The sequence below is a fragment of the Meleagris gallopavo genome, chromosome 9 (assembly GCF_000146605.3).
Source record: "Meleagris gallopavo isolate NT-WF06-2002-E0010 breed Aviagen turkey brand Nicholas breeding stock chromosome 9, Turkey_5.1, whole genome shotgun sequence".
Lineage (NCBI taxonomy): Eukaryota > Metazoa > Chordata > Aves > Galliformes > Phasianidae > Meleagris > Meleagris gallopavo.
Window position 1 is genome coordinate 12,324,536 of NC_015019.2, and position 12,925 is coordinate 12,337,460.

Consider the following 12,925-nt stretch of genomic DNA (forward strand, 5'->3'; position numbering starts at 1 on the left):
ATGACAACAAAGACCAACATCAAACACCACTGGAACATGAGTGATTCTGTGTGATGAGGGCCAGGAAGCAGAAAATGTCCACTTCTCCCTCCTGACATTGCAATTGTGGGAATGATGGAAACGCAAAAAAAAAAAAAATTATGAGTGTTTCCCAATGCTGGGCATGCAGTGTGGGCCAGTCAGTGCCACCAGCTGCATCCCCATGCCCTCAGGCCTTCCTCCACAGAGCTTCTTCTTCAGCACTGGACAACATCTATGCTAGAGACACACAGGTCCTACAGTCAGACCAACACAACACCAAATGCCTCCCCTGCTATAGATCCTGTAAAGATTTTTCTGCCCGTAACATTTATTAGAGTCCTTTAACAACTCCAGTAATGATTCTCTAAAAAATAAAAGTAGTAAATCATTTTTATTGCAATTCCCTGCCTCTTTAGAAAGATACAGCACACTGACAAATAAAATCTACCTACCGAGCAACCGAGACCTGAGATGAGACCTGGTGAGAAGTGAAATAACAGCTGGAGAATAGATGTCTTCCAGAACCAAATATCCCCAGGGACCTTACATGTTAAAAGCAACAACACTTGCAATTTTGGATATATATGTTTGAAATGTCCTTCCAGCTACATCACAAATTTCACAGGTAAGAAAAACATAACAACGATGCGCTACCCAGCAATGCGATTCAGAGATGCTACAAACAGGGCTGCTTTCTCAGCTACCAGCATGACTTCTTCTCTCTGTGATTTACAGGTACTTAAAAACAAGTAGGTTAATGAAGCAACAATACACTGACTGCAGAGCGCTGATTAATACAAACTTCCCAGCATAGCGAGCCAAGAGCCAACTCTGTATCAAGGCAGTGTCCAAGTGGTTTGCCTGGGTTTGTTAAACAAACAAAAAAAAGGGAATCCAGGGATATCTGCACCGATGCACTCAGCTTGTGAGCATCCTGAAGCACTGCTCAGAACCACCTGGTTGGAAAGAGAGGGGACTACAAGAAAACAAGTGATCCGAGTTGCACGATGGCTGTTCAGCAGTCAACAACACACTACCAGAGGTCTCAGCCCTGCTCCTGGTGAGCAAACTGTTGTACAAAAATGGCCATTACCTAAGATAACTGTTTGCATCTCAAGGTAAAAGAACACTGGACTGGAACCTGCAGCATTAATCCCTTGAGACTGCAGCCCACCACAATGCCTGATTTGCAGTGGGAAAAAAGGTCACAACTTGATGACGAGAAAGAAAGTACACCAAGTAAGAATTAACTCTAATTTAACTACCCACTGCATACTCTATACATTCAGACTAAGGGCTACTGGGCATCAGGGCACTGCTACAAGCTGGCTCTTTGTCACCACTGAGCCCAGGACTGAAGGAGGAGGAGGGACTGACCATATGGTTGTTCACGCGCAGCACAGGAAACCCTTCCCTGCTCTGTCTGCTCTGCCTTTGTTACCAGCACACAATGCAACCTGTAGGACTGCAAAAGCTCCTCCGCTCCAGCGATCCACACACTGAGCTTGTCACTTGCAGACCCCAACTGGCTGGGGAAGAAAGTCACCAACAACATATCAAGAAACAAAGCAAAATGAAGTTGGTTTTGATTTGACTCCAACCGTCCCCACTATTTGGAGACGTTTTCCTGTTTTAAAATGCGTGCCTATCATCACTTAATGAACAGTCACACGCTAGTGGGAAAAAATGGGCAGCCTCAAATAAGAAACGAAGTGTTCCACCTAGCCTGCTGCAGCTCCTGGCATTCACATGATAACTCCTTGAATTTATGACAAGGAAAACCTGCGCTTTCCATTCTCACAGTGGAGTGGTTTGGACGCTCTGGGATGGAAAGAGAGGGCTGCAAACCCATCCTCAAGAAAGTACAGGAGGATGGAAGGGCACCTGAGACAGGTGAGCATTTATTTGTTGTGACTCTAATATTATTAACAGTAGCAGTAGATTAGCACTGGGCTAGCATCAAACGCAGCAGCTCATTTACAGTGACTAACCAGGGCAAACAGGGACAGGAGTTTTAATGATGCAGACAAGTCTGCAGCTTAAGCTGAATTCTAAAAAAGATACCATAAAGAGTGAAGCAGTAGAAGAAAGAGAGAACTACTGTTCTGTACCTAAGGAAAAATGCTCCTGAGCGATGCTGCCTTCAGTGCACCAAGCCGCTGTGGCTCCTTGCAGCTCAGAGCATTTCTCTTCCAATATATAAACCAAGCTTTTGCAGATGATGGATGAAGGGAGGGGAACAAAGCAGTAAAAAATAATAATTAAAAAATAATAATCAGTGAACCAATTTCTTAGGGTTCACAGAGAATCATTCAGGCACAGCCCATAGGACAGGGTCCCCTTGCAAGCATCAATCTGCAGGTGGCAGCTGCGCTCTGTTGTCATTGCATCCTACCACATTTTTTTGAGATGCACTCTCCTATGCTCCCTGCATATCACTGAGTATTTAGGGAAGCGCTGGCAAAGGTTACCCTGGAAGTTTACCTCTGAATGAATACTGCTAGGAACGAAGAGCAAGCAGATGTTGGATGACTAACTCAAATCCGCTTGAACAGGATTTTGGAACAGTCAAAAAAGAAAATGTCCCCGGGGGATTCATCTAGATGTTATGTTCAGCACAGTGCATATTCATTAAAAGCACCATTGCTGGTGTAGGTATGCGCTAGCATAATATTGTTTTAACACATACCAAGAGCAGGGCTGACGCATCTCTAGGTGCTCCAGAACCAGGGCTGTCCTGGTGAAGCTTTCAGAAAGTCTTCAAGGCAGCATCTTATTGCCAACGTTTTAAATTGTATTTTGCTGCTTCTACTCCGTTTTCATAAATAGATACCTGATGTTTCTCTTAAGCAGGTCTCACAGCTACAAGAGGATGAAGGAAATGATTTAATTCTCATCGTCCAGCTGGAAAGAGTAGGCTGGAATGGAGTGCACTTGCGATTTCCAGTGCCTGAAGAGTGCTAACTAAAAGCAATGAGGAAATGGAGATGAAAAGAGTGGCTGATATGCATTTTGTCTCCAAAGTGGTGGTAAATGCTGGGTTTAGCCTCACTGCAGTTGAAATGCCTGCTGCAGAGAAGCCAGCAGTGCTACACTGAGCCTGTGCTGCACAGCCTGCAGACAGAAGTGGGGCTGGAGCCATCTCAGCAGGCGACAGCCGAGCCGGGTGACACTGGAGGGTGAGAGCTGTGCCCCCAGCTCTCCACCACTGCTGTCCTGCACAGAGATCACACTGCTGGTTGTTTAGGTGTCAGGACCAGCATGGGTACAGACCTGCTCAAGAAGTCAGTAACAAACACGAGGAGCTCTGCACGCCCCGACTTACTGCTCTCATTTTCAGGCAGGTGATGTGCCATCCAGACAGAAAGCTGAGGAGGACCATTGGTGTTTTCCACACTGCAGAGCCCATGTCTTCACTGCACCGTTTCCCCCCAGGAGTGACAAAGAGCACTTGGTTGCTATCCCTGAGTACATGCTTTCCTCCTCTGCTGCCAACGCTTTCTGACCCCTCAGGAACTTCAGTGGAAAAGCAGACACGTTTAGCCCCACGACAACGCTTTGCAAAAGAGTGCATTTAATCAGCTCTGCCTTGATTTATGTCTGCTTCTTATGAGGCCCAATTTCCGATGCTGAAATTCTGATTTGCTATCACAACCTTTAGACCTACAGCCAAAGAATGTCATTTTTAATGCTGGTCATTTGGCAAACCACAAAGAGAGCTCACAAATCCAATAAAAGAGGTCTAAAAAAAAATCCACACAACAGTTCTGGCCTGCTGCATAGCAATGGGGAAAAGCACATAGTAAATCACCCATTTGATCATTGGGCAAGGGCCAGCATTCACTGAGAACCTGGCTGCCAACAGCACTTTCTCAGATTCCTCACAATGGGCTGCTTCAATTTGGTTTTTTAACTACGCAGAGGCCTGACATCAGCTTTGCTGGCAAAATTGTCTCCAAAAAGTGACCGAGTACCTGGTGTGCTGCAGCTGTGTAAGTACACACAAAGCTTCGAATTCAGCAGAGTCTCTAGGATCCAGATTTGTGATAATGAATCGTGTTACAAATTAGCTGTAAGCAAAAAAGACCCAGAGCTATCTTGAAACAAGAAAGCAAGGATGAAGCAGTAAAGCCTTTGGTAAGACTTGTGCTATCGCACTCTGCTTTGTGCCTTCCTATCCTGCTTTTTTTCACCCCTTTCACTCACTGAGTCTCCCTTTGGACTGGGGACTGCCATCCAGCATGCGTATCTCAGCCACAGGACCCCGTGCTCAGAAGGCAATCCCATCACCATGTCTGCCCAGCTTGCACCAGGAGCAGGTGCTCAGTGCTCATCTGCATGGCCTCAGGTATTGTTCTGGTATAACAGAAACAGAGCCCTATACAAAAGAAGCTAATGGATACACATAAGGAGCAGAAATAAGATGGAGAAGAGGCAGCCGCACTACTTACACACACAGCAATACATCTGATCTGCATTTTATATGTATGTAAAATGAATCGAACAGCAAAAGGCCAAACAAGCCCCATCTTCATGTGACTGTATGTTTGTAGCACCTAGATGTGACTTGCCAAACACTACCTGCACGGAATTCACAGCTACAGAGAAGATCAGCACGAGGTTCGTGGTGCTGTTCCCCGTCCTGGGGAAGCAGGGCATACAACCCCCCAGTCCACCTCAGCAGAAAGCACAAGAGGAAACAGCTTGCAGACGAGCTGAAAAGCAAACACTGGAAAGCACGAGTAGACTTCATGCTATGGAGCCGCTGAGCACCATTTGTTCCCAAAATGTACCCTGGCAACACTTCTTGCCTATCTTCAGTGCAAAAGGGGCACGGCACACGCTGGGTTGCAGGTAATGCCTGGACAAAGGGCTACACTAGTTGCTAATGCAGCTCCTGTATTCTTATACAAATACTGACATGTCTTTAGGAGAAGTAGTCTCATAAGTGATTAAAAAAGGTCAACCCCTGCATGCAGCCACGTGGGTGGCTGTGTATTTCAGCTCTGATTCTCTCCCCTCCATGCCCAAATGCTGCTATTTGCTCCTGCCTCCCTAACGCCGGCACCCGGCATAATTCCTCACTCTTATCATCCATGTCACCCCAAAGCCTGATCTGGTTTCCTATGCGTCAAGATGAAAATTATATTAAACTGCAGGGAAAAAAACCACCACTACTAGCCATGCTACATGCAGGATTTGCATCTCATCCCAAATCTCTCTTGCACCCAGAGCATACACTTTACAGATTTCTACCCTGGCATGACTTTCATCCCTTCCTCTGCACAGCACCTACTTGTCTTGTGGTGTGAGATTGAAGTAGACAAGTGTGAAAGAATCATATAGGGCTCAACATCATTAGGCTCATCCTGAAAGCACAGGAGTTGACAGGTTTGAGGAAGCAACTCCCTATTTTCCCCTGGGGCTCAGATTTGGGGGCTTGGAGGTTGGGAAGAGAAAGGAAGATCTCTGCAAAACAAAACCAGGCTGGCTGGCTGTGTGTCTTTATAATCTTGGGGCAGCTGTAGGGCTACCAGGCAGCAAAAATTGTAAAGAATGCCTCAAGTTAAACATAAACTCAAACTGCGAAAACACAATGAAAGTTCAGCGTGTTAGAAATAATGTGCCGGGCAAAACATTAACACATTTACACATGGAAGTTGTGAAAGAGTCAGAATCATCTTGTTGAAAATGTATCAGTCAGATGAGATCTGATTTTAGGGCAGAGTCCTGCAGATACAAAAAATAAAAGTTCTTGGAAAGGCGTCATCACACAAATTTCCATGTATTCTCTGCCACATAAGATGAATATCCTCTCTCCACAAAACTGTGCTCCCTGGCAAAGTGCCCAGGTTCAACTTGCTCACTGAGAAAGAGGTCAAAAATCAGATGCTCCGAAATGCTTTGCTTATTAAGCAGGCTCGGTGGCACGCTTCAGGACATGCAGGCTGCTGCATTTGTACAAAACAGACAAATAAATAAATGAAAATCAATAAAATACCCTCAATCTTAAAATCTATAGCAGATCAGCTTTGCCCGAAATGCCAACTAGACATTTTCTGATGGGATCCATCCCAAGGTCAGGACTACACCCCTGGACAAGAGCAATGTTTAGAGCCTGTGACCATTAGCATGTAACCACAGCTCAGCCCTGTCTTCCTCAGCATCTTGTCCAAAGATAACCAGCATCTCTAAAACAGGAGCAGCAGCTTAAGGCATGTGTTGTTGCTGGATTGCATTTTTTTTTTTTTTTCTGCTTTTTAATTTATATGTGGAAATAAGTGTGAACTGCTGAAGATCAAGTCAAATCCATTCCCTGCAGCTACTGCCATCCAGCAAGCAGGCAGCTCCATTCTGCACCCACTGTAACTTCCCCCCAGCCTTTCAGCTTGGCCTTGCTCAGACAACTTTGCAGTAACTCAATTGAGACAACACCAAGGCTCAGAGCGGAGGAGAAGGGCTCAGACTGAAAAGGTCAGTGATACGTAACCAGATTAAATGAAGCATGGCACACCGACACCATCCATCCGCCTGAGACACGAAGTGCCACCCTCCAAAAAGTACACCTTTAAAGTTCCACGGCCTGTTTGGCTGCTGGCTGGGGAAAGCTGCTGCATGGTTGGCTGCACTCATCTGCTGGAAGCAGTCGGAGCAGAGCAACCAGTGCTGCAGTTCTGCCCTGCTTCTTAGGCTGCTGCCCAGGCAGCGCTGCGCACAGCAGCCCTCACATTTTGCTCTCACAGCTGTCTCGTGGGGCTCCAAAGCTGCATCCAATGGGGACTGGGATTGCTTAGGACAGAAAGAGTTGTGTTAGCTGGGAGCATCCTTGGGGCTCTAGGGTGCACTAGCAAAAGCAAGGCAGGATGCTGCACAAGGAAGGGACGCGGCTGTACCCTGCTCAGCTCAGCAGCAGTGGGGGCTCTTGTGATTTCACAGCAAGTTCTGTAGTATTTGTCCTAACACTTCTGTTCACAAATTCCTTAGGATGGATTAAAAAGTAACTCTTTTTTCCTAAACGATGTTTCTGACTCTCATAGCTGCAAATAAGATTGGAAACACAACCAATGTGCTTCCCAACAGCTCACAAAGCAGGTGAGAAATAAAAAGCAAGTGCAGTTCATTTAAAACAAAAAACAAAAATGACATAAAAAAAAAGAAAAACAACAAAAAACCACCTGATTTGGGGAGGGATACTTCATGATTTTTTAAGTATCCACACCTGGCATACTGGTTACAATGGGAATATATACTGACTAATTTCCTGCGCAGTGTCAGCTTTCTAGATAATCCCAAAACAATGACTGTAACAAAATACAAGCATTCCAGATCATCGTTGTGCCTCAGGTATTAAACAGCACCAGTGAATAAAAGGCAGAATGAATATTTTAAGGGGCTGCAGGCAGCGAAAGGAATAGGTGGGGATTAGAATTCAGCTGTCCCTGACCAGGGCTGCACAAGGCACAAAGCAGAAGCCCAGACAGCTCAAAGGCCCCAAGAGGACCTCCGTCTCCCACCAGAGCTATCCCAGCTGTGCAGCTCCCACTCAATGCATAGGAAGTCTCCTCCTCGTCATTCATTGATCTCTGATGCACCCCAAACCTGACTTTCAGAAGCCTTGCTTGTTAAAACTAGACAGGAAGAAACTCTTCTTGCTATTAAGGTGCTCGCCAGAGAACTCAACCGCTAATACATCTGCAGCACAGAAAGCCTCTCCTGAAACCTTACATGTGTCTCTCTACACGTCAAGCTCCCTTTCTTCTTCCTTTTATCTTCTTATTTAGATAATTCTCACTAAAAGCAAGGTGGTGGTTCCTATGAAATTACCATAGCATCTCTTGATGGACTTTTAAGATATCTCTTGTTTGTTATACAGCGCTCGGGATGTGTTTTGCCAGGAAGCGAGATGTTGTTTATTCCTGTATTAGGAGACAAAGTGTTTCCCACTTAAGGGCTCCGTCTCACAACGCTGCGGCACAAAGTGAGTGGCATAACTGAAGGGAAGAGGCTCCTCACAGCAACTGCATTTCAGTTTCATTGATTAGCAGTATTGCAAGTGTAAGGAGATTTAATGCCTAGCCCAGTGTAAATTGGATTCCAATTGCTATCTCTGCGTAAAAGGGGGTCTCATATAAGGGATTAAATGCAGGCCAAGGTTTCACAATGAACCCACTGGCTCATTCACAATCAGCTTTGTGTACTCATTAGAAAAGGGAGCTAATCACCCCAGTTTGTGCTGGTTTCAAAGCTGTGAGCACAAAAGGCTGTGACCTCCCACTGTGAGTCAAAGACAAAATATCCTGCACTTTCCATCTATGGAAAACTCTCATTTCGGACCTCCAAAATTCAACCTTCTGAATGGGCCCACAATAGAAATTAGCTATGGTCAGCAACATTCAGTTAGCTCTAACATCCCAATTATATCGCTGAGGACAGAGGATGAATGAGGAAAAGCCAACATCTGCCCAGTACAGAGCTACCAGTGACCTAGTTTCGTCCCAGCTTGTGTCTTGTTTGTGAATGTATTACGAGCTTGCACAACACAGCAAGCACATAAAAGTCCCAAGCAATCTCACAGGTAATCACAAAGACGTTCTGCATTTTGAAAGGCATACAGAAATGTATTCCCACGTGGCACAGTACAGCAAACCAGAGTTAAACCAGATGGCAAAACAGAAAGAAGGCAGCTTTGCCAGTGGAGGCAAGGGACAGCTTGTGGAACACGCTGGGAACGAGGGCTTGGCTCCCAGCTACCCAGCACCCCACAGACAATAAGCCATCCAGGTCACGGAAGTCCTAGAGAACATAGAGAAACAGCTGCATCTGTACAGATACAAACTTGTGAACGGCCAGGCCTTGCAGGACGTTACACTGGCTTTTAGCCAGGCCACGATCCTTCCTCCCCAAACTCTCTCCTATTACAGAAAGACCCAGGCCTAAGGGAAACCTCCAGGCTATGGTATCTACCTGTCTATGGACAAGGAAAATATTTATTAAATAATAATAATAACCTGTTGATAAAAAGCAGCCAGAATATCCTACAAGCATTTCAGCTGGATCATTTTTGACTTATTTTTTAATACAAGGAGAAAGCCAAGGCCAAACCCAAACAGCCAACCCAGCAGTACTTTTTTAATACAAGGATAAACCCAAACCCAACAGAAATAACACACAGTCTTCACAGCATTAGAGTTGCAGCGTATGGACCTGTTTCGAGTTACCGTGCCATTTAACAATACTGTAGGCACTGATTTATCATCCTGGGAAGTCACTGCTTAGCTTGACATTTCACTAACACGATGCCCTTATGACATCCTGAAGCACTTTGAAAGAATTTCACCTCACGTTTATGCAGCTCAGCCAGCACTCTGCAACAAGCAAATGAATCTCTCTGCTTCTCCATGGGTACATCCATGAGATTCTCCCACCGAGATGATAATTCCCAATCTGCACTTATTTTCCAGATCATCAACTGGACTTCTGCACAGCTTACAACCTGGTCTTTGGCATTCTCAGCAAGAACTGCATTAGGTCCAATGATCGTTATCTCCATGACTTCAATTTTCCTCTCAGACTCTTGCAATCTTAAACCAATGCTTTCCAACTCCTTATCCACTGCAGCATGAATAGCATCTCACTTTTCTATAATGTCTGCCAACCACTTAGCAAGTCCAGTGTCGTTTGATAAGCCAAATCCATGCCTCCTGACGATACGAAGCTGCAAGCAGTCAAGCCTGCAGACAAGCTGCAAGCAGTCGTGCTTCCTTGTGACTTCTATCACCTAAATTCAAGGTGCACAGAGCAGGTTTCATATAGGCAGGTATTTCCAGGGTGACAGCGACAGAACTGGAGGGAACTTCATGGAGCTGTGATAGTGGAGGATTGGGTGGGGTAGCAGGAAAAGGTTCTTCACAAGAGGGTTGCTTGGAACAGGCTGCCCAGGGCAGTGGTTGCAGCACTGAGCTTGTTGGAGTTCAAGAAGCATGTGGGTAACATTCTCAGACATTGGGCTTGATTTTTGGGTGGTCCTATATGGACCCAGGAGTTGGACTCAATAATACTTATGGGTCCCTTCCAATGTGGGATATGCTACGGTTCTACCTTCACAGCAACAAACTCATTGAGCAATTTAGAGATCAATTGCCATCCAGCAGCCAGAGCTGGGAGCAGCCCCAGCCACACACTGCCCTCACTCCTAAGGATAAGGTCGGCCTTCCTCTACCCACATGAACCCACCCTGCTTCTTGCCAGGGCCCTGCGAGGAACCATTCAGGAGCTATGAAAATAAATTCTTTAAAACAGGGGTGCTTGGGTTGGGGGTGGGAGGCAGAGCAGAAGGTGGGGGCTAGAAAAGACACTGTCTCACTTCAGAAAATCAAATACATTAGACTAAAATCTTTTTCTTCCAAGATGTGAAGCACACCAGCAGCAGAGAGCCGCGCACAGTCTAGAAAACTAATATCTGAAGGATTCAAACAGAATATGTGATGCATCACCCCTCAGCCAGCTCTGAATTACAGCCTGCTTCACAGGGAACAAAACAGGGAGGGGTGGGAAGCATGTTGTGACGGAGGACCAGGCGAGGTCAGCACGCGGTGCCCACAGCTCTCTGCTCGCTCCCCACGCTGCTGCAGCACAGCCCGCACTTGCTCCTCTTCACGTGCCTCGTGCACAAGAGGCCTGCATTCAGCTTTAAAAATAACAACAGAGCTAGGAGAAAGGCACGGGGATGCTGCTGGAGAGCCACTTCTGGAGGCAGCACAATAAATCTGAAACGAGGGGAGGACACTGGGAAGGAGTGGCTCCAGATGTGTACAGCACACGGCTTCGTGCAGCCGAGCAGCGCGGAGCTGTCACCGGCAGCAGAGAGCTGCAAGTTCTGTTTTTTATTTTTCCTCTTTGCAGAGCCACATAATTGTTCTGACTAATACCAACAGACCTGCTACTGCTTCTGCTGTCCTCGGAGGGAGCAAAATCGGGTTTGGCGTTTGTAATTATGTAGGCTAAAATAAAAGTTATCAAATGTCACACTGACAGAATAGAGGGCACGATCCCGGGCAGCGCCGTGTGCTCCGAGCCTCGTTCAGCCCGACGACCGAGCATCACTTCTTGATTTTGGTATTTCATTTATATGCTTGAAGTCATTCTGCTCGTGTCCGAAGGAGGCACTACACCACATGGCCGGAGCGCAGCCTGCAGGCGGGGAGGGAAGCATCCCCAGCAGCCTGCTGATATTCACCCTGCCTTCAGGTGGGCATGTGACAGAGAAGGGAATCGGGGTCAGACAGAACCAATTAGGCTCTAAGAGTCCAGTCCTGAATTACACCCTGAAGGACTCCAAGGCATTTGTTGCCAGAGCTAGTGGATGTCTCATCCTATTTACATAATATATGACCTAATTTTGTGTTCACTGAGTATTTAATTACAGCCGATTGAATAGTAAAATGGCTCAAAACACTCTCAGCACTAATAATTAATATTTTAATTGTGACTTTTTTATTATTATTTTTTTAACATGCAACACTGGCTTTAAGTGTTTTGAGGAAGAAGACAGAATGGAAATGGATAGCTTTCTCTGGAGCCAGCCCTGAACAAGCAAGCGCTCACTCAATGTGATGCCCTCCTCTTCCTCCACAGAAAAGCAGCCAGGAGCTCAGTACTTCACACCACCCCAGATTTAATCACTCCAGCCCATTCTGTGAACTGGAACCCCTGTCAGTTCACTTACCCAGCTCCATCCCTCTGGGATGGGGCCTTGTCAAGCTGCAGAGCATCATCCGCTTGCCTCAGGCAGAACCAAGAAACAACTGTGCTGAAAGGGATTCAAGCACAGCTGCTCAACAATTACTCTCGAGGCACAAGACAAAGTGTCTGTATGATGAGCATCTAACTATTCATCAGTATTTGTAAGAGACTTAATGGGAACCTCATTAATAAGTGTGCATTTCCAACCACGCAAGGTTGCACCACCAAACCGTTCACAGGCAAAGCAATCATTAATCCTGCCTGTTCCTTGTAGAAGAGAGAGGATAACTTTATAATATTGAATTTCAGCTAATCAAAAGACTTCGTAAAGGAAAGACCATTTAATCAAGTCAGTTTGAAATGTTTCCAGAACTGGTTTACACTTCAGAGATTGTGACAGATAAAAAAAGAGGAACGAAAAATCAGCAGAGGGACTAATAACTGTAGGACTGCTCATACACCTGGAGCTGGAGGGCTCTAGGTGTTCTTAATGCATCAGGAACATTCATGGCATCACTACCAGACCACAGCAGAGCAGCAGCCTTCCTGCAGCACATCTCACAAAAGCATTCTGCATTTTGTTCCCCAGGTGTGACTCTGAAAGTAATAGCAAGTTGCAAATTAAACCATACCAACACTAGTTGAAAGCTGCGCTCCCGTCTAATTAGAGGTTTTTGTTTGTTTAAGAAAAAAAATTCATGTTCATAAAAAGCTTAACTAAAGGATAAGGGTCCTTTGTTTCTAGACTTTCTTTATTAGTGCCAGCTTTAAAAACAAAAACAAAAAACAAAACCAACAAAAAACAACAAAAGAAATCAACTCTAAAAGGTCGTCTAAGCAGAGGTTTATCATAAATAAAACAAAGCATTAGCCTGTAAACCACAGCTCCTGCAGGGCCAACAAGTGCTCAATACATATGCTGTGCATTAATTCCACCCAGAGCTAACCACCTTAAACTAAACAACTGGAAGACATTAACTGTTATTTCACAAATTACACTGTTTTCTAGTAATACAATCATAGAATGGCTTGGGTTGAACAAGACCTCAAAGGTCATCTAGTTTCAACCCCTCTGCTATGTGGAGGGTCGCCAACCACTAGATATGGTGGTATCATGGTGGTAGTAATGGTATCATTACTACAATGATAATCTCCTAGTTCT